This window comes from Cetorhinus maximus, chromosome 20 (genome assembly GCF_964194155.1).
Source record: "Cetorhinus maximus chromosome 20, sCetMax3.hap1.1, whole genome shotgun sequence".
Classification (NCBI taxonomy): Eukaryota; Metazoa; Chordata; class Chondrichthyes; order Lamniformes; family Cetorhinidae; genus Cetorhinus; species Cetorhinus maximus.
Genome location: NC_135898.1, coordinates 86,140,010 through 86,162,619, shown reverse-complemented (window position 1 = coordinate 86,162,619; position 22,610 = coordinate 86,140,010). Strand labels below are relative to the sequence as shown.

Below are 22,610 nucleotides of genomic sequence, written 5' to 3'. Positions count from 1 at the left end.
AGAAATGGACAACTGTCGCAGTGTCTGTTGGGATCAGCACAGTCAGAGAGATCCAGTTATTGTTAACGCAACAATATTTACATTACAAACACTCTTAATGCACGGTCATCTCCGACATTCCATTCTGGGTTAAATCAAAGTCTCTTATTCAACAGGACGGTATCAATAATCTTTGTTCACTTGCCTTGTGTTTTCTTCCTTCAAAGCCCAAGGCAGATGGTGACAGGCTGAACCCGTGATACAGAAATGGTTTCAAATACAATAAAGTTGTTAAATGTCATTATTGCAAAAGAAATGGGTTTTTGTTTTTAAGAAAGAGAAAACGAGCTCTAGTTTTTTTTTTTTGCGAAGGCCGCCTCACTCTCTGACGTCAGCCTCGGCTGCAGCTGCTTGTGCTACTCCCACTGCCGCTACTGCTGCTCCCGCTGCTGCATCTGTCCTCGTAGATTGCGATCTCAATCTGGAGTGAAGCGGGTTAAGGGAAACAGGCCATGACGCAGAGTGAAGGACAACTTGAGAAGGCTGCAAACAGTCACATAGGATCCTTAGCTTTATTAGCGAAGAGGGGCAGATTACAAAAGCACGGGGTACTGGGTTAAACCTTTAGGCTCAACAATAAAGGGAATTGGATAAGTACCTAAAATACAAAAATATGTAAAGTTATGGGGAAAGAGCAGGGGTGGGGGGGGTGGAACTAATTGGATGGCTCTTCCAAAGAACTGACACATGCACAATGGGCTTACTGGCTTCCTCCTGTGCAGTATCATTCTGTGATGAAGAAAGAAAGATTTTATATTTATTTAGGGCCTTTCACCAATCTCCAGTCCCACTCCGGAGACTTGAGCACAAGGTCTAGGCGGACACTTTAGCGCAATGCTGAGGGAATGCTGCACCGTCAGGGGTGCAGTTGGACGTGTAAGCTGCTATGTAGACAAACATCTTGCATCTTGAGAAACTACTCTCTTGACCAGCCAGGAGCGGATTCTATCTACCTGTACATTTTTAATCAATAGCCCGCTTTCTGGGTTATTTTTCCTTAGCCATTTGATAAATAAGAATCTCCCGATCCAGAAAACCAATCCCCTGTCGATGGGTTCACAACCGCGCCCTCTTTCTCCACACGTCACTTAATCGCTTTCCAAGGGACTCCCTTTGTATTCAATGACTCCAGTTCCACTAGTGCAGCTCCGTAAACTCAAACTACACACAAACTTCAAGATTCTGCCCAGTGCCCTGGCCAACACTGATCCCTCAAGACACGCCTCATTAATCGCACCTCATGTTTTAAATCCTGACACTCCGGATCAACCTCTGTCACTCACCTCTTTCCCTCTCAAGGATATTAGCTTCCTCCCTAATGGTTAGGTGATATTTGCAGTGGTCCGCATGGGATGTGACTAACTCCTTATGAAGCAACAAAGGGGGTCAGTGTGTAAACTGTTAATGTGACTGACAGAGGGCGGATGACCCAGAAACACAGCATGGTCCTAAAATGTAAACTCAGGGGTCAGAATTTTAGGGCCCCGTTTCGGCGAAGACGGGGCCGTTATATAAATGCCATTGATAACAGCGGGAACGTAAAATCCCCCCTGTTGTAAAATTCAGCCCAGGGTGTTGGTGAAATGGAGATACAGCCAGGGGACACAGTCTCGGAATAACGGGGAAGGCATTTAGGACTGAGGTGAGGCGGAATTTCTTCAGTCAGAGGGTGGCGAATCTTTAGAATCCTCTGCCCCTGTGGAAGCTCAGTCGTTGAGTAAGTTCATGACTGAGAGCGACAGGTTTCTACATTCACTGGGTAAAGAGGTTTCTCCCAGAGTCCCGACTGGGTTTATTAGTGACTTATCTTATATTTATGGTCTTGCCTAACAAGTGCAAACATCTTCCCTACATCTACCCTATTCGACTCTTTCATTCCCTTGAAGCTCCAGTTACCCGTCAGTCTTCTCCGTTCTAGGGAAAAGAGCTCCAGCCCGTTCAGCCTTTCTGACAGTTATACCTTCTAACTTCCGGTGCTATCCTTGTAAAAATGTTTTCTCACCTTCACTGATGCCGCGATATCCAGTTTTCTTTTAAGAGACTGGAGGTGTTTGATAGGGTCGGTACAGAGAAGATGTTCCAACTTGTGGAGGAGTCCAAAACCAGGGATCATCAATTTCTTAAGGTTGTGACTAAGGCCGGGATTTTCCACCCCCCCCCCCCCCCCCACCAGCCGGAAGTCCAATGACTTGTGGCGGGACCGGAAGATCGCAGCAGCGGGCGGGTGCGGAGAATCCCGCCCCGAGTCCAAAAGGGGATTCGGGGGAATCTTCTCCACCCGGAGTGTGGTTAGAATGTGGAACTCGCTGTCACGGTGGGCGGTTAAGCTGAATAGTGCCGATCCATTCGAAGGGAAACATAGAGGGGAGAAAGGTAATAGAAGGGTATGCTGATGGGGAGTTAGGTCAGGTGTTTCACACTGTGGGTCACGACCCCCAGTGGGGTCACGGGATGAGATTTGGGGTTGAGAGTTCCGAGGCAGCCACGGTGCTCGGACTGAGTTTCGATTGCGCCACTGCCCTTTCAAATGTTCTTTTTTTACCCTGTGGGTGGGCGTGGGGCTTGCTCGTCTTTTCTCTGACAACCACAGCCTTTGGAAAGGTGGGTCTTTGCTTTTCTCCTCAGGGCAAACCCAGCTGTTTTAAACCAACCCTCCCTCCCCCAACCCCCCTCACAAACCCACTCAACAACTCTCCAACCTTCTCCCCACCCCTCCACAATTTTCACTCTGGGGTCACGTAAAGTTTAAGGCATTAAAATGGGGTCACGTCGGAAAGAAATCTGAGAAGCGCTGGGTTAGATAAAGTACAACAGAAGCATAAATACCGGCCTAGACCAGATGAGCCCAATGGCCTGTCTCTTGTCAATCTATCAACGCACGGTCCCACCTGTCGAGGCGCCATCAGGAGTTGGATTTGCCCCACGGAACCAAACCCGAAAGAGACCTGTGAAAGGGTACAACTCGCAGCCCACGCTCGATAGGATCTGTGACCAACAATCCTCGGGGGGCGTAGATCTTCTCATTCTGTTCCTGAATGTATTTAGAAATCTTCTTCAAAACCTAAGAAGAGAACAGACAACAGAGAAGCAAGTATCCAGTAACTCCAGCAGCACTGGTGCAGCCGCCCACACTCCAGTTCTGTTCAGTTAAACATTTGCCAGTGAACTATGTGGGGGTAAAAACAAAAAACTGCGGATGCTGGAAATCCAAAACAAAAACAGAATTAGCTGGAAAAACTCAGCAGGTCTGGCAGCATCGGTGGAGAAGAAAAGAGTCGACGTTTCGAGTCCTCATGACCCTTCTGTTGAAGGGTCATGAGGACTCGAAACGTCAACTCTTTTCTTCTCCGCCGATGCTGCCAGACCTGCTGAGTTTTTCCAGCTAATTCTGTTTTTGTTTTATGTGGAGGTAACGCTGGGCCCACAGTGGCAATTAAAAGTACAGTCAACACAAGAGTTTCGGGCCTGCATGTAGGGGAGCGCCTGAGACAATGTGAGAAGACATCCTTTCTTTGATACACTTAGCGTGTCATTGTGATCTGGAAGCAAATTCAAGAATAACTTTCAAAATGGGAATTAGATAAATATTTGAAAACACTTGCAGGATTTTTGTGGGGAGGGGAAATCCAGGGGATTGGAACCAATTCTCTGCTCTTTCAAAGAGAGCTGGCAGAGGAGCCACAGGCCATTTATTTAAAAGTATATATATTTTTTGGAATATGGGCAATGCTGGCAAGTGCTGGAAGGGTGGGCAAAGCGGAGATGCTGTAGTGGGCAGCTGGCACAGTTAGAAGGATGAAAATCAAAATGGACCAAGCCCTTTCTTCAATCAGAGCTACCTTCCGAGTACTGGCCTCGTCGCCAGTTTGTCTTTAGTCGCAAACTGCGAGGCTTTTAAAACTCAAGCTCAGGATCAAATTAGCTACAGGGTTTGTTGTAAAAAGCTTAGGCCAGAATTTTCCAGCTCAGCCAGGGTAGGGCGGGTTCCCCCCCACTCCTCGCGGCTGATGTGGTCAGCCATTCAAATGTCCGTCGACTTCCGAAGGGAACCCGAAGATCCCGCCGGAGTGCGGGGCCGGAAAATTCCAGCCTTATTGTCGCTCAACTATGACTCCTTGATTTGTCTTGTCTCCTACTGTTCAGTCTCCCACCTTCTTTCCCTGGTAAGCTTGAGGTCAACCAAATCTCCGCTGCCTGCGTCTTAACCTGAAGTCCCGTTCAACAATCACCCCTGCGTCTCGCTGACCCACACCGGCTCCTGGCCAAGCAACGCCTTGGTGTTAAAATTCTCGTCCTCATTTTCAAATCCCACCATGGCCTCATCAGTCCCTATCGCTGTAATCTCCTCCAGCCCTCCAAAGTACCGGCGCCCCTCTAATTCTGGCCAGTCGAGCATCCATGATTTTAATCACGCCATCATTGGCGGCCATGCCTTCAGTTGCCTGGGCCCTGAGCTGTGGAATTCTCTCCCTAAGCCTCTCTACATTGCTTTTTGTCTTTATGGTGCTTCTTAAAACCTAACACTGGCCATCTGACCTGATATCTCCTTACTGGGCGGCTCGGTGTCATACTTTGTTTTATCAGGTTCCTACAAAGCACCGAGGGGCGTTTTATTACATTTTAAAGGTGCTATATAAATGTAAGTTGTTGTTGTTGTGGGTGTTCTGGAGTTGGGCCTTCACCCAGGTCTCCAAGTAAGGCAAACCACTTACTCCCAGACGGAGCAAAGCAAGGCAAAAACCACAAAAACTCCCAACTCAACAGTGAACCATCAGGGAAGCAGGGGGATGTGTGTTGCCTCCAGCACAGAACAAGAGGGGGTGTGGTCCATTTATAACATGCTAATTATCATTTTACATTAATCGCTGCGGCAACCATTCATCACTGGTTACACAGAAGTTACCTTCCAAGAAAACATTATGACAACTTGATGGCTGAACAGCTGTGATTTTGGTAACTAAAGCATTAGAAAGAAGAAAAATAAGATGATACAATTTTTAATCAAAGAGCAGAAACTTGTGCCAAACACTCCAAGCATTTTGCAAAGATAAATTCAATGTTTCAATACTTCATCTGATTCCCTGTCTAAAATAATAACTTGCATTAACATAGCAAAACATTATAAGGCCCTTCACAGAAACTTAATCCGGCAAGAATCAGACTGAGCCAAAGAAGGGAGGCATTTGGACAAGTTACTAAAATGTCAGTGCAAAGGGGTAAATTTGAAGGATTGGCCTAAAAAGGAGAGGTGGAGGGAGGGAATTCCAGAGTTTAGGAGCTAGGCACCTGAAGGCACGGCCACCAATGGTGGGGCGATGGAAGGGGGAAAAGCACAAGAGGCCAGAATTGGAGAAACGCAGAGTTCTTGAAGGGCTGGAGGAGGTTACAGAGATGAGCAAAAGCATGGAGGGATTTGAACACAAGGAATGAGAATTTTAAATTGAGACACTGACGGATAGACAGCCAATGTAGAATGTTGAAAATGGGAACTTCACATTCAACGCGACCAATTTGGAAAACCTATGCTTGAGTTGCTCATTAGATGGTCCAACGTATTGTATTGTATCCATTTTGGAATCTGGTAGTTCACTAATTCTTCTTACTCTTTCATGGGATGTGGGCGTCGCTGGCTAGACCAGCATTTATTGTTCATCCCTAATTGCCCTTGAGGTGGTGGTTAGCTGCCTTCTTGAACCACTGCAGTCCATGTGGTGTAGGTACACCCACAGTGCTGTTAGGGAGGGAGTTCCAAGATTTTGACCCAGCAACAGTGAAGGAACGGTAATATATTTCCCAGTCAGGATGGTGAGTCACTTGGAGGGGAACTTCCTAGGTGGTGTTCCCATGTGTCTGCTGCCCTTGTCCTTCTAGTTGGTAGAGATTGTGGGTTTGGAAAGCGCTGTCAAAGGAGCCTTGGTGAGTTGCTACAGTGCATCTTGTGGATGGTACACATTGCTACGACTGGAGGGAGTGGGTGTTGGAGGGAGTGGATGTTGAGGGTGGTGGATGGGCTGCCAATCAAGGGGGCTGCTTTGTCCTGGACGGTGTCAAGCTTCTTGAGCGTTGTGGGAGCTGCACTCATCCAGGCAAGTGGGGAGCATTCCATCACACTCCTGACTTGTGTCTTGTAGATGGTGGACAGGCTTTGGGGAGTCAGGAGGTCAGGAACACTCCCGTTTCCCACTCCTGCAACAGGATTTAGCCCCAGAATGGAAAATTCCACCCAGTATTTATATGGCTGGTCTAGCTCAGTTCCCGGTCAATGGTAGCCCTCAGGATGTTGATAGTGGGGGAACAAAGGAACTGGAGTAGGCCATTCAGCCATTGAGCCTGCACCGTCATTAAAGTAGATCACGGCTGATCTTCTACCTCAGTGCCACTTTCCTGCACTATCTCCATATCCCTTGATTCAATTAGTATCCAGAAATCTATCAATTTCTGTCTTGAACATGCTCAATGATTGAGCTTCCACAGCTCGCTGGGGTAGAGAATTCCAAAGATTCACCACCCTCTGAGTGAAGAAATTCCTCCTCATCTCAGTCCTAAATGGCCTACCTCTTATCCTGAGATTACGTCCCCTGGTTTTAGGCTCACCAGCCTGGGGAAACATCTGATCTACATCCACCCTGTAAGAATTTTGTAAGTTTCAATGAGGTCACCCTTCATTCTTCGAAATTCTAGGGAATACAGGCCCAGTTTCCCCAATCTTTCCTGATACGACAATCCCGCCATCCCAGGGATTAATCTGGTGAACCTCCGTTGCACTCCCTCTATAAATTAGCAAATCCTTCCTTAGATAAGGAGACAAAAACTGTGCACAATGCCCCAGGTGAGGTCTCACCAAGGCTCTATACAATTGCAGCAAGACATCCTTACTCCTGTTCTCAAATCCCCTCGTGATGAAGACCAACACACCATTTGTTTTCCTAATTTCTCGCTTCACCTGCATGCTAACTTTTAGTGACTCATGAACAAGGACACCTAGGTCCCTTTGGACACCCACACTTCCCAACCTCTCACCATTTCAGAAATATTCTGCCTTTCTGCTTTTTCTACCAAAATGAATAACTTCACACGTATTCACATTATATTCCATCTGCCATGCTCCAGCTCATTCACTTAGCCTGTCCAAAACCTCTTGAAGCTTCTTTACAACATCCTCAGTTTACCTTCCCACCCAGTTTGGCGTCATCAGCAAATTTACAAATATTAAAATTGGTCCCCACATCCAAATCATTTATAATGATAGTGGGGGATTCGGCGATGGTAATGCTATTGGATGTCATGGGGAGGTGGTTGGATTCTCTCTTGTTGGAGATGGTCGTTGCCTGTGAGGCACGAATGTTACTTGCCACTCGTCAGCCCAAGCCTGGATATTGTCCAGGTCTTGCTGCATTTAAACATGGACTGCTTCAGTATCTGAGGAATCATGAATGGTGAACATTGAGCAATCATCAGCAAACATCCCCACTTCTGACCTTACATTGATGCCACACTCAGTCAAATGCTGCCTTGATGTCAAGGGCAGTTGCTCTCACCTCACCTCTCAAGTTCAGCTCTTTTGTACATGTTTGGATTAAGGCTGTAATATGGTCAGGAGCTGAGTGGCCCTGGCTTAACCCAAACTGAGAGTCAGTGAGGAGGTTATTGTCAAGTCAGTGCTACTTGATAGCACTGCCGAGGACACCTTCTATCATCCCCCATTCACTGATGCACCAACTTGTACAAGCGCACCTCCACATTCTGGTGAGGATCCTATTGATGCACTGGTACTGAAATCAGTAAAAAAACAAAAATAACGTGCCAAAGGAAACCCTCCCGCCTGGAACCTGAATGAAGACCCCACAGGGACATTTTTCACCCAGCAACGAATGTCTCAGAAGAACCTGTTGATGGGGTGAGATGGAGTAGAGTGGGAGGAGGCTTGTGTGGATCATTAACACCAGCGTGAGCCTGTGGGTCAAAAGGCCCATTTCTGTGCTGCAAATTCTAAGCAAGTTTTTAACCATCAACACCCCACTGTTCTCAGGACTCCACTCACCTTTTCCAAAAAAAAACACCTAATTGTTCTAAAATTTCGGCAATACAACATATCAATTATATTCATCATATGGGAAACAAAACTACATCTCGGCTCCCTTTAATTTTTCATCCTCTCAGCCAGGCTCTCCCTGACTGACCTGTATCACATTTGGCTTTGTTCTGGAATTAAAACTTTACTTTTCAGAATAAGGGGAATAAAAGAAAAGGAAGGTTCTCATGCAGATCGTATTGCCTTCAACAATGGCCATCTGTTTTTGAGAGTAAGCCGAGATGCTGTAAAAGGGGTCAAATGGGCAACTTTACACCCATTGCCCGGCCCCTTGTTGCCTAGAGTAGGCCACAGTGCGGCAGCAGGCCTCATCCAGTAACTTCATTAAAGTAACTGAAACAGTTCCAAGGATACCAGCAATGAGGAGCCACTCAGCTGCGACCACCAGATAGCACAAGTTTCTTAAGTGTCTTGTTTCCTGCATTAACGCACTCCTTTTTAATCTGTCACAAAGGATCCTGGTGACATTGCAGGGCCACAAGATGATGCGCAGTCGCAACTGGGCGACAGCTACCAAGCGCCTGTTTGTGCCTCCAGGTCTTCTCCTCTGTCACATACCACTGTCAGCTAAGAACGCAAGGCTCTCAGCCTAGTTTCCTGTGTTACACCGTAACCTGTCCTGGATGGGTAACCCTCCTTCCCCGTCTCTTTGTGAGGGATGCGGAAGAAAGGACCTGAGGGAATGTTTAACCATCTCTCCACCTAGGCCCAAGGCAGGATCAGAATCCTGTACCAGGGATCAAAGACGCAACCCCAATCCAGTTCTAAAGGCAATACCAGTAGTACCAATGGCTTGACCACTGGCAACCTACTCCAAACAATGGAGATGTCAGCCGTGTAAACGAGATATTAGGTCAGTCTGGAAGAGCTTGGCTAACAGGCTGAAAAACTAATGTGTCCGAACTGCCAGACACAACACCAGGTCATTCCAAAACAAAAACAAATACAAAAGCTGAGTTTTTCCAGCATTTTTTGTTTTTGGTTCAGATTTCCAGCATCTGCAGTATTTTGCCTTTAACCAGGTCATTCCAGGTACCTTAGGTATGGGTCTCAGCTGTCCTTCTATTGCAGGTGCCCTTGTGTTCAAAATGCTCATTGTATGTACTTTAACTAATTTCAGTAAGATGGGGACTTCCTCACCCAGTATCCACAGCGGCAGAGAAACCTCTCTACCCCTGAACAAGCAAGCAATCCCCGAGATAGAGAGGTTTCCCTGCCCCTATGGATGCTGGGTATATAGCTTGCCATTCCACAAATGGTGTTTCATTTTACAAAACCCACTGCTGCCTCACGCTGACCAGTGTACAGCGACCTCATACGAATTCTGGAAATAGAGAGGAATCAAGCTGCAAGTGGGGGGGATGCCAGTGATCCAGGCTCAGTGAACGTTCCAGGCACAGGCCTAAGGTGCAAAAGATACAGTGAAGGCTGTGCGCAGTGCATAGTTTGTGATTGTCCGACATTTCAGAGCGCCTCTTGAGGTTTCACCATGTCAGCCATTTAGACCTCTCAATAAGCGTTCGTATTTTTTTTGCAGATCTCATTTTACATCAATCCTAAACTGTAAGCGCTTTTACTTTGCTCTTTCGAGGGGTTGGCATGGGCACAGTTGACTGAATGACTTTGTTCTGCATTCTAAAAAGTCTATGATTCAATGAAGGAACATTAGTTCTGGGAATAAAGCTATATCCCATCTGGAGGCCCAGTGCTAGTACCAAGGGTATAGGTCAGGTGCAACACAGCAAAATGCGGAACTAAGCTCCCTCTGCACAGTCCCAAAATACCTCAACCGCACCTCAAGAGTGCCCCCATGTGACATATCCTCGTGAGACATGCTTGTGGGGCAAAATGGCCTATGTCTTCTCTGATGGCCCTGCACTGTCACACTGCTCACATCAGCTCACATCCTGCAGCCTCGCCAGTGTCAAACTGGGGACATGCCCTTTTATTAGAAACTCAAGAAAGACTAATCGATAATGGAGTCTAACGACCAACAGGGGACACTGGGCTGGGCATGAAACCATGCCGAAGAGTTGAAAGGCCAGCATCTAACGCAAAGCAGCCCTGATTCGCTACTGCCACAAGTTTAGTTGCTGAGCCACAACCTCTGTGTAGAATGAATTGAAGCCTCTTGGCATTCCAATGATACCTTTTCATATCGGGTCTCCATACATATGAAGATGACGTAGGCAGTAATGCAAGCCAGGCAGCCTTCAAAGTAGGATGTTCCCCCAATTTTCTCTGCCTCAGCATAATAATTGTTTAAGGTCTTCACCGTTTCTTCAAAGTAGTGTCTTTCAACCTGAAATGTAAAGAAATAGGAACAGATAGTTTGGCGGCTTCAATAACCCACATCCACGGTCTCCTACAGTTCAGAGAACAGGATGGAGGTCCACTCCTCAGACACTCCCAGTGAGAATCAGCAAGAGTTGTGCAATTTCTTTGTCCGATTTCTCCTTTCACTCTCCGACCTGTTGCGTATGGAGGATGTTCAGTGATATTCACTGCTAATGGAATGGGGGGTCTCAGCCTCTGTAGTAGCAGAACTGGCAGAAAGCACCAAAACACACAGCTCCAAAACGTCACCCTGACCTGAGAGAGCATGCTACTGGGTGAAAACTCTCAGTGACGGAGAGGAAGCTCTGCGTTAACAGCTTTTTCTTAAGGTTCTGTATCTATTGCTGAATGAAGAGCCGTGAATGTCGAACTTTTCATCGTGCACTCATCAGGACAAATGCAAGAATTCCAAATTTCAAAGGGAGCAACAATTTATGCCGCAGGAGAAAAGGCTGCTGATCAATTGGCTTTGACTGGACCTGGAGAATGCATCAGGGAACTATTGTCCCCCGTGCTTTTGTTTAATTCGAAAAAGGCTCAATGCTTGGACGTGTACCTTTTGCCTGCAGAGGACAGATTTATGTGCATGAGTTTATGTAGCTTCTCTTATCTGCATCTCAGACTGTTTTTAATTCACTGACAGGATTTATTGCCCAGACATAATTGCCCTTTGAGCAGCTGGCCACCTTCCTGAATACAGCTGGGGTGGATTGTTAGGCCACTTCAGCGGGTAATTAAGAGTCAAACACATTGCTACGGTCTGGAGTCACATAAACATTGGACTGGATAAGGAGAGCAGGTTTCCTTCCCCACAGGCCATTAGCAAAGGCAGATGGAATTTTCCGATAATCCGGTAGTTTTACAGTCACTATTACTAGCTTCTTGTAGGCAGATTTATTTAATGGACTGGATTTAAATTCCCCCAGCTGCCCCGATGGAATTTTAACTTATGTCTCTCTTTCACTTGTCTGATCCTCTAGATTGTTTGCCCCTTAACACAGAAACATAGAACAATAGGAGCAGGAGTAGGCCATTCGGCCCTTTGAGCCTGCTCCGCCATTCAATATGATCATGGCTGATCCTCTATCTCAACACCGTACTGCCACCCTCTCCCCATACCCCTTGCCACCGTTTTTGAGTCCAGAAATCCATTTCCTTCTTTAATATATATTAACATAATCACTACGCTGCCGTTCCCAATATGCGGAGAGATAAGAACGTATAATAGGACAGGAAATCCATTTGTGGCTCATTCCATTGTTTCATGGTAGTGAGTAGTTTTGTTACTGGACCAGGAACCCACTAATCAACTTCAGAGCTTTTGAGTTAAGGAAAATCAGCCTTGATTCCTGCCTCCTATCGCCAAGTATTTAAAACAAAACGAAAATAAAATTAAAAAATCTGCAGCAAGTTAACTATTCGGCAAATCTAAGGATTTTATAACAATTCTCAAACTTATTAACGCTGCTTGGGAGCAACCAACAAGCCGGTTTTTTAAAAGCTTCTCTCTTTAAGTCTGTGCCAAGTCTTGTTGGGGAGTATCACACGGCAGGATCAGTGGCAACCGGATGTGAAATTCTCAATGCCAACTCAAACATCGAGGCAAATTAGTGACCAGAGTGGTGATTAAACAGAGGCCGGCTGCAGCAGAACTTGGCAGGAAAACCAAGGACGCCAAGCCTTTGAAGTTTATGATCTCAATAAGGGATCCATTAGTTTGGTCAGGACTGAGAAAGTTGCAATTAGCCAGTTGGGTCTGCGATTTGCTTTCAGTCTGATTAATTCAGACCTGATGGGCTGTGGGCCCTAGAATAGTCGGACGGCCAGACATAACCGTTTGCATCACCAGAAGGCATGGGAGGAATGCCGCCAAAGTGCCAGGAGATACCCACCCGTGCAGAGGTGGGGCAGTACGGGGCGCACAGGTTAGAAGTTAGTCACCTGAAGGGCAAGAGAGTCACGGAATCGGTCAACGCGATGACTCCCCAAAATGGGCAGTGTGCAAGGTCGTGAGGGAGAGAGAAAATAGGGAGTGGGACACCTACCGAGGGATAGTGTGAGAAAGTGGGGTTGAAAGGGGAATCTGGCGTGGACTGCGGTTGGAGGGCGGTGTGAGAAGATGGGGCTGAGGTCCATCAAACCAAAAAAAAAATCTCTTTGGGTCCCACAACCATTCCACCAATTTTGAAAATGCTGTAAAGGAGTTATTAACCTGCTCTCCACATCGGTGTCGTTTCCAGTATACCAACACCCTGTAGCCTTTTACCAGTCGGGTATGTTCCCCTGGTCCCCTTGTTTTTCTTTGGCTTCTATAGGAGATGTTTGTTGATGGGGAATTGGAACTGAACTGCTCAGTAATCCATTTCCGGAGCCAGGCAGGTCCAGGACCCCTACTGGCTACAGACTAGTCAGTCTGGCTCATTAGAGGAAGTGGGGTCGGTTGTTCAGTTGCTGGGGGGGTGTGATGGTGGGGTTGGAGTTCTCCCACTTACACAAGGTAGTAAGGTTATGACCCCTCCCTGCTTTGGACTCCCTCACACCACAGGAAATAGTTTCTCTTTATCTACCTTCTCAAATCTTTTAATCATCCTAAACACCTCAATTAAATCACCCCTTAACCTTCTCCGCTCAAGGATTTGCACCCACAATCCGGGCCATGGCACAGACATCAACTGCCCCCAGATTACTCCTGCAGTGAGTAGTTACCTCAGCACAGACCAGCAATCAGACGGAGGGCAAATAATTGAGGTTAATCTGCGAACGCAACTTGTCCAACGTTAAGACATCAGTCTCTAGATAGGTTGGCATGTGTAATGGTGCCCGCAAACAGGCCAGTCAGAAATGTGCTAATTTTCTTTCTCTTCCCCTAGTAGGTCAGCTTCTGCTCAGCACTAAGCTCCTCAGTCCAGTTCTCTGCGTTAACCAATCAGGTCAGCCATGATCTTATTGAATGGAGGAGCAGGCCTGGTGGTGGGGCCGAATGGCCTACTCCTGCTCCTATTTCTTATGTTCTTATTTGCAAAGGAAAGAACGCCAATAGTAAAAGTACCCGGCTCTCCAGCTCTGGAGGGAACTTGGTTTGAAACTGGCACAGGATGCCATCCGTGTAGTCTCGCTGGATGAAGACCTTCGTTGCCAACGAGGCGCTCGGCCGTAGCTCCTGAAGATTGTGCACCTGGAGGGGAGGGAACGAAAATCAGAGAGTGAAGGTGACGCAGGGCCTTAGGGCACACCCTCAGGCAGATGCTTACAGGTAACTTAGACCAGGGTCCCTGCTCCAAGTTGGGCCTGAGACACAGTTAGTACATATCAGGGGCCTTGCAAACTTTAGATCGGAAGCTCGCCACACTCTTCGATAAGAGCTCATTTTTCTTTTTCCCAAAATCTCCCAACAGCAAGTGGGATTATTTATCTCTCTCAACAAAAATAGAAAGTGCCGGAAACGCTCAGCAGGTCAGGCAGCCTCTGGAGAGAGAGAGAGAGAGAGAGAGAAACCGAGTTAACGTTTCAGGCCTGTGACCTTTCATCGGAAGTTCTCCGCTTCTTCCAGAGGTTCAGCACCTGTGGTATTTTGCTCACATGTTTTGAAAGTTTGGATGAAGAAAGACCGAACGAGAGAGAGAGAGAGCGAGAAAAGCAGCAAATTCTTCAAGGTGTAGACTGATATTCACAATGAATAGAATGTCACGCCCTCCTCAAACCATCATTTCACCACTGCCATCTGGGAGATTAGGTTTGCTTGTCTCATTCACAGCCCTTGATATTGGGAAGTGTGCGGAGTGTAAAGAGGAGCTATTTTTTAACCCGATGTCTGTTAGTTTCCTTTAAGATTAGTTTTCCTTTTTGCAGTGTCCCTTTAAGGGGTTGCTCTTTTAATTTGTCCTTTGTTTTCTTTAATTTAGTTTAATTGGTCGCTCAAAAGAGTAAAGAGGAGTTATTCAATTTTGATTATTTTTATAACCGGCCACTGAACTGGAGGAGTGTAAAGGGGAAGACTTATCGCAGAACTGTTACAGCACAGGCCACTCGGTCTGTTATGTATGTGCCAGCTCTCCGAAGGTGCAATTTACCTAGTGCCATTCTCCTGCCTTCTCCTCGTAACCTTACACATTGTTCCTTTGCAGATAATAATCCCTCCTGAACGCCTCAATTGAGTTTGCATCCACCACACTCTCAGGCAGCATAATCTAGATCTTAACCACTCTCTGCATGGAAAAGTTTCTCCCCCCTGTCTCCATTGTTTCTTTTGCCAATTACTTTAAATTTGTGCCCTCTGTTTCTCCAACCTTCCACCAATAGGAACAGTTTTCTCTCTATCTACACTGTCCAGGTCCCTCATGATTTTGAACACCTCGATCAAATTTCCTCTCAACCTTCTCTTCAAGGAAAATAGTCTCAACTTCTCCAATCTAACCAGGTCGCTGGAGCCCTTCATCCCTGGAACCTTACCTGCACTGTCTCTAATGCCTTTACATCTTTCTTAAAGTGCGGCGCCCAAACTGGATACAGTATTCCAGGTGAGGCCTACTAAAGTTCCACATCTCCCATCAAAAAGATCAGGCAATGTGTGGCCGAACTACCTGAATTTGAACAAAAACTAACAGGAGGCAGAACTAGCCGACAGTTGGGGACAAATGGTTACTTCCACACTGAGGTTTTGCGAGGTGTTTGCGCACCAGTTCCTGATGCCCTGGTCTCTCACAGCTAGCGGCAAACCCAAAGTAAACCTGCAGGGTTCATAAGTACTTGTTGGAGCCACGGGTTCCTTTACTCAAGACTACTGGCGCCTGGTTGTGCAAGATCTTGATTTTTTAAAAAAATTTGTTCATGAGAAGTGGGCATCGCTGGCTAGGCCAGCGTTTATTGCCCATCAGTCTGACTCACTAATTGCCTATTGGAGTGTCAGCCACATTGCTGTGGGTCTGGAGTCACATGTAGGCCAGGCCAGGTAAGGATGATAGATTCCCTTCCCTAAAGGGCATTAGTGACCCAGATGGATTTTTATGACAATCGGCAATGGTTTCATGGTCATCATCAGGCTTTTATCAAATTCAAATTCCCCCATTAGCTGTGGTGGGATTCGAACCCTGGGTCTCTGGAATACCAGTCCAGTGATTACACCACCACCTCTCCATGTGCAAAATGGCCCACACCCTACCGCTCCCGCATCCTCTCTCAATCCAGCCCTTACCACCCCCACACCCCCTCCAACTCTCCCCACACCTTTCTCCCCACCCACCCCTTACTACCCCCACACCCCCTCCCCACACCTTTCTCCCCACCACCGACCCCCACACCCCTTACCGCCGCCCCCCCCCACAACCCCCTCATCCCTCCCCCACTTAACACCCTCACGGCCCATCCCACCCTCCCCCCCCACTGACCCCCCCAACCCGCTACCGACCCCCACCCGTCCCCCTCCTACCAACCCTAACCCCCACCCCAACCCAACACTCCACCACCCCTACCCCACGCTCCACCAACCCCCACACTCCACCCCCACCCCCCTCAATTTATAATTGTAAAATAAAAACAACCAGAGTTATATCTTGCAGATCATGTCAATGAATGAAGGGGACTGACATTCTCTACAGAGTGCAATGTGTAACTGGTGGTCAAATTAAAAACTACCATCTAATATTTGACCACTGGATTCCCATGCAAACTGTCTTTACTCTTCATTCAAAATGTTAATTGAAAATTCAGTGTATTTTTTCTGGAAAATGTCTTTAGACAACTGGATCTTTCCAAAATATTACCCAACGTGATCACAAAAATAGATCAATTTTTTTAATTAGCTGTAGTGTTGGCGGGATATGACTCAGTGGGTGGCCTCTCACCTCTGACTCAGAAGGTCCTGGGTACAAGTCCCACTCCAGAGACTAGAGCACGTAACCTGGGGAGTGCTGCACTGTTGGCGGTACCGTCTCCCGGAGCAGACGTTAAACTGAGACCCATCTGCCCTCACAGGTGGATGTAAAAAATTCGGTGGTACCATTCTGAAGGAGAGCAAGCGGGATTCTCCCCAGTGCTCCGGGGCTGATATTTATCCCTCAGCAAAAACAGGTGATCTGGTCATTATCTCATTGGCATTTGTGGGATCTTGCTGTAATTGGCCTCAATTCCCTAGAACAGTGGCTACACTTCAGGACCACATCATTGGCTGCAAAGCTCTTTTGGGGCAACCTGAGCTCGCAAAAGGCGCTACATAAATGCAAGTTCTTTCTTTCCTTTTTAACATCTCTAACTCTTATTTATTCACCACCAGAGTTCCCCTGCTGCTATGAGGAGACATTCTGACCCATACTTGGCATTGCCCAATTGCTAGTTCCCAGTTTTTAACATTGTTTTCGTTCCTCCCAATCTTGGCGCTGTCCTGCGCTATTGGTCTTCGCTCACTAAGCTCTGGCTCCATGTTCTTCTTCCTCCCTGTGTCGAACGAACCCAAGCCTCACCCTTCATCACTATGCCGCCCTTCTCATGATCTCAATCTGTGGATGTCCTCAACTCCCTCAGTCTAGTTTCCCTTCACTGATCAACAACTCTCTTATCGTTGTATCATGAGGCTACCACTATCAGCAGGGTAAAAGGTTAACTAAATGGACCTGCGGTGTTTTAAAAACAATGTTTATACCGTGTGAATTTGTGACCACTGCAAGCCTTTTTGCACTTGGATATATCCCCAGTTTAAGCCAGTGGGCCACAACGTCATTTATCAACAATTCTAACCGCCATTCATGCAGAGTATGAGGGAGAGAGTGGGCACGGGTTCAAATCCCAACTCTGCAGCTGGTGGAATTTAAATTCAGTGAATAAATCTGGAACTAGAAGCGAGCCTCAGTAATGGTGACCACGAAACTATCGCCGATTGACGTTAAAAAAACCCATCTGGTTCACTAAGGCCCCTTGAGGGGAGGAAATCTGCCGTCCTTACCCGGTCTGGCCTACAAGTGACTCCAGACCCACGGTCCATACGGTTCGCTGAAACGGCCTGGCAAGCCAACTCAGCTCAAGGGCAATTAGGGATGGGCAGCAAATGCCAGTCTTGCCAGTGACGCCCACATCCCGTGGAAAGAGTAAAAACAAAAGCCGCCCCCTCGGGGAGTTACTTAAAGGGAAGGGATCTGAAGAAAAGTGTTGTGTCGGGGTATGAATACAAACCCATTAAAACACCGAGCAGTGCGTTTGCCCACCACATTTTGGAGCCGGAACACCCCAGCTGATGCAGTTATTTGCTGGTCATTGCCAGGCTGCAATTTTGGGACCAGAGGGTTTTTTCCTTTCCTTGGTCAGCCTGACTCTGCTGCACTCCTGTGTGGAATCACATGCTCCTGTAGCTAGAGTACAAAGGTAATGAATGTTGTTGGGAGCACATTTCAGCAAACCTGGCCTTTCCTTTGAAAAGTCTTGGGAACAGTTATCTTGCCTGTCAGTGTCTCTCTCTCTCTCTCTCTCTCGTCCTTTGTAAGCAACAAGCTCTTGATTTGTTCTCAAAAAGAGGAAACATTTGATTAGTCCTGAAGAAGGGCCATTTCAATACGTTCTGCACAGCATCAGAGATCCAGGCCTAATCAGGGAGTGACCGATGCCTATTGCACATGTGAATGAATAGTTAAAAATAAATGCTCTTTGCTCCGGGAGATAAATGCACGGTTCAGACGTCAGGTCTTATCTTCGTAACGTGCAACATTTAATAAAATGCAACCAGGGCATTAATGTTTCACGTCGGGTTGTTCCAGACAGGCCCGCGCTCTGGATTCGGTCCCTATGCAAGAGGGACAAGAGTGAGATCAGCCCCCCGTTACCAACATCTTGTCCCCCCGGCTGCATTTGCAGCAATGCAATAGGCGGGGATGTTGCCATCGATGTGGGAGGTATTTATTTCTCTCTCCCACCCCCCCCCCCCCCCAATTGCAAATGAATGTGCAATTCTCCCCCCGCGACTTGGACTCGGGAGGTTGCACGGAAGAGGGGGGGAAATGCACCGGCTGTTTTAAAAAAAGAGCAAAAACCCCGCTTCCTTACCTCGGCCATCTCCGCAGCGCTGCAACGCCCGGGGGCCGGCGGCCGCCGCCTTCCCCCCCTTGCTCGTCCCGGGTGATTGACAGGCACCAGGTTCCAGGGGACTCCGTCACCCAGCAACCAGCCTTGATGGACAGCTGCGGCTGGGCCCGCCCGGGGATTCCCCCTTCTCCCTGTCAGCCGCTGCCTCCCCGGGAGGACGTCACCGATTGATTGGCAGCTCGGAAAGCGGTCGCCCGAGCAACCGCGCGAGCTCAGGCGCTGCCCTCTGCACAAAGCGCGCGTTGTTTGCATTGTGCCATGCATGGGCAATGTGGATAAATCGGTGATGGCCATCGATGGATGCAAAATTTGCAAAGGTCACACACAAATCCCAACATATTGGAAAAAAAAGGACCCGCATTTAATCTCACTCCTGACACGTGGGATCAAGAGGTCCACAAAGTGCATGGCATACAATTAATTGCTTTTGCCCACAGCCAAGATACCACAAACAGCAATGGGAATAACCAGTTAGTCCTAGAATGATTCAGCGCAGGAGACCATTCATCCCATCATAGCTGTGCCAGCTCTTTGGAAGAGCTATCCAAGCTGTGGCTCAGTTCATAGCACCCTCGCCTTTGAATCAGAGGGTTGTGGGTTCATGTCCCACTCCCAGAAACCAAGAACTGTGAATGTACTTGAAAGAGTTACATGCAATCTGTTGATAACTCAAAACAGTTACTTGAAAGTAGGAAGTTGGAAAACAGGACATCAAGTTAGACAATTTTTTAAAAATTGGACTGTTCCCCCCCCCACCGCGCCCCCCTGTAGCCCTTCACATTTCCTCCCATTCAGTATGTATTCAATTCCCTTTTGAAAGTTACTATTGAATCTGCTTCAACCGCCCATTTCAGATAACAACTCGTTGGGTTCCCCCTTCTTCCTTCCCCCTCATTTCGCCTCTGGTTCTTTTGCCAATTACCTTAAATGTATGTCCTGTGGTTACTGACCCGGGGTCAAAATCCTAGAAGTCTCTTAACAGCACAGTGAGTGTACCCCGCACCATGGACACTGCAGTGGCTTGAGAAGGCAGCTCATTACCATCATCTGGAGGTCAATTAAAGATGGGCAGCAAATGCCCACATCGCATGAGCGAATTAGAAAGTTGAGGAAAAAAAGTTAACTTATGAAAGTTTAGCACAACTTATTTTCTTTTGTACTCTATGCCTTAATGCATATGGTTTTTTTTAACCCCATACGGCTTTTTAACTTCTGTTGCGTTCACACAGATTCATGTATGTACACTGCCCATCACCCCTCCCCCCAACCCCAACCTCACCATGAACAGATACCAACACTTGAAGATCTGATGGTCAATATTAATCGCTTCTACCACCAAGGTGGACTTTGTCTCTAATACGCACAAAGTAGTCCACCCAAGACGGAGGTGACTCACCTGCCTTTGAATTAACTGAGGGAAAACCAGGCTGTGAGGTAAAGTTTCCTTTTCACTCTGCCTCCAAGATGGAGGCCGGGGAGACACCTAAAAAGTTGAGGTTTGATTCGCTGATGCAGTGGTAAAATTTTCAGCCCCTGGGGTAAAGCTTGTTCTTCCCATGCCAGGGATTTGTATCTTGGCCAGAAAAATGGAAAACCAAAATTACTTCTCCCTGATGGTTGCTAAGGGTCCTCATGAAAGTGAGTTTGGGCTGTCTTAAATGGGCTGCACATCAGCCTGAAGCACGAATTAGTCAGGATTTAGGACTACCTCGGTAAGGTATGAGAGGTTGAGAGGCTGTTCCCCCTGACTGAAGAGTCCAGAACCAGGAGGTCACAGATTCAGAATAAGGGGTTGACCATTTAGGACTGCAATGAGGAGAATTCTCTTCACTCAAAGGGTTGCGAATCTTCGGAACTCTCTATCCCAGAGAGCTGTGGATGCTCAGTTGTTGAGCATATTCAAGACTGAGGCTGATGGATTTTTTTTGACAAAACTGAACGGCAGACAGGCTCAAGGGGCAAATGGCCACTCATGCTCCTAGTTCCTAAGGTCTTAAGGTCAATCAGAGGGGCCATAAAGACGCCTAGTGGGAAGGAGAAATGTTGGCTTATGCATTTAGAGGTTCTCTTTCAGTTAATTATTTCTTTCACGGAAAATGGGCATTGCTGGCTAGACCAGCATTTATTGCCCATCACTAATTGCCCTTGAGAAGGTGGTGGTAAGCTGTGTTCTTGAGCCGCTGCAGTCTGTGTGGTGTAGGTACACCCACAGTGCTGTTCGGAAGTGAGTTCCAAGATTTTTACCCAGAGACAGTGAAGGAACGGTGATATATTTCCAAGTCTGGTTGGCGTGTGGCTTGGAGGGGAACTTCCAGGTGGTGGTGTTTCCATGTGTCTGCTCTCCTTGTCCTTCGAGGTGGCAGTGGTCGTGGGTTTGGAAGGTGCTGTCAAAGGAGCCTTGGTGAGTTGCTGCAGCGAATCTTGTAGATGGTACACACTGCTGCTTCTGTGTGTCGGTGGTGGAGGGAATAAATATTGAAGGTGGTGGATGGGGTGCCGATCAAGCGGGCTGCTTTGTCCTGGATGGTGTTGAGCTTCTTGAGTGTTTTTGAGGATGAACGCGCCCAGCCCAGTGCATCAGGAGCTGTGGAGGTTGAATTTGGTCCTTATTGCCTCTGATTTCTGAGAAAAATATTGGAGCAAGATCCCACAACAGCAATGTATCATTGGCCAGATAGTCTGTTTTACTTATACTGGTTGAAAGATAAATATTGGCCAGGATGCCGGGGATAATCCCCTAGCACTGCTCTTCAAGATAGAACTATGGGATCTTTCACATCCGCCTGAGAGAGCAGACAGGGCTTCAGCTTAACATCACTTCCAAAGAATGGCACTTCTGAAAGTGCATTGGGAGTATCAGCCTAGATTATGTGCACAAGTCAGTCTTGAGACCATAAGCTTCTCATTCAGGGGTAAGAGTGTTACCAGCTGACACACAACTGACCCAGATAGGGTGGTAGTCATATTTTGTTGATTAATCAAATTTGAAATGCATATCGGAATATGGAGATGCTTAGAAAATCATTGCACCTTCTTCAAACTTTCAGAGCAGTTCAGCGTTTAATGTTTCCTTCTGGCTGCTAGATGGGTTTTGGAATTACAGAGCATTCATTTCGGGATGATGTAAACTGTGCTACACTGCAGCAGGAATGGATTTTAACTACATGTTTGTGTTGGAGTTGGTCCATGTGAAGTTTTTGCTAATTTGTCATTCTCTTCATTGCTGTTCTGCTCAGCGTGCCAACCTCCTGAGTGAGCTTTTGAATTATGTTCAAAAGGACTGGTCTGATGTATACTGAGTGATGAGCTAAATGCCTAATTACTAGTATATCTTAATAGTATACTGATAGGAGTGTACAACAGTGGAGACCTTGATTATATATTCACAGGAACTATAGGGAGTGAAGAATGAACTAGCATTACACCCCATCATTCATGTCCTCAAGATGTACCAAAGTTCTCTGCAGAAAGTTACCTACTTTTGATGTCTTCTCATTGTTGCTATGAGGCCAAGTTGAGCATAGCATAGGCCCATAAATATTAATGTGTTAAGTGACTACTTAATCTATTTTTACTGTTATGTTGATTGAGGGGTAAATGTTAAACGGAAGAACATAAGAAATCAGGGCAGGAGTAGGTCATATGGCCCTACAAGCTTGCTCCACCATCCAATAGGATCATGGTTAATCTTCAATCACAACTTGATCTTCCTGCATTATTGTCATATCCCTTGATTCTCTTAGAATCCAAAAATCTATCGATCTTGGTATTGAATCCTCTCAACAATTGGGGTAGACAATTCCAAAAACTCACAAACCTCTGGGTGAAGAAATTTCTCCTCATCTCGGTCCTAAGTGGCTTCCCCCTTATTTTGAAATTGTGTCCCCTGGTTCTAGACTCCCCAACCATGGGAAACATCTTACCTGCATCTCCCCTGCCTATTCCTTTAAGTATTCTGTAGGTTTCAATGAGATCACCTCTCATTCTTCCAAACTCTAGAGAACACAGGCCCAGTTTCCCCAATTTCTCTTCATAAGATGGTCCTGCCATCCCCGGAACAAGTCTGGAGAACCTTCGT

The 22,610-nt window shown here is 46.9% G+C and overlaps 1 pseudogene across 1 annotated transcript; it reads right to left on the bottom strand.

Annotated features, from left to right (window-relative positions):
• Nucleotides 1-18,663, bottom strand: LOC144694541 (golgin subfamily A member 7B-like; annotated as a pseudogene). The gene is made up of 5 exons (XR_013579771.1): nucleotides 18,494-18,663; nucleotides 13,518-13,643; nucleotides 10,281-10,433; nucleotides 2,928-3,100; nucleotides 1-460 (listed from the first exon to the last, which is right to left on the bottom strand). The product of XR_013579771.1 is annotated as a golgin subfamily A member 7B-like (transcript).
• Nucleotides 18,664-22,610: the final 3,947 nt, after the last annotated feature.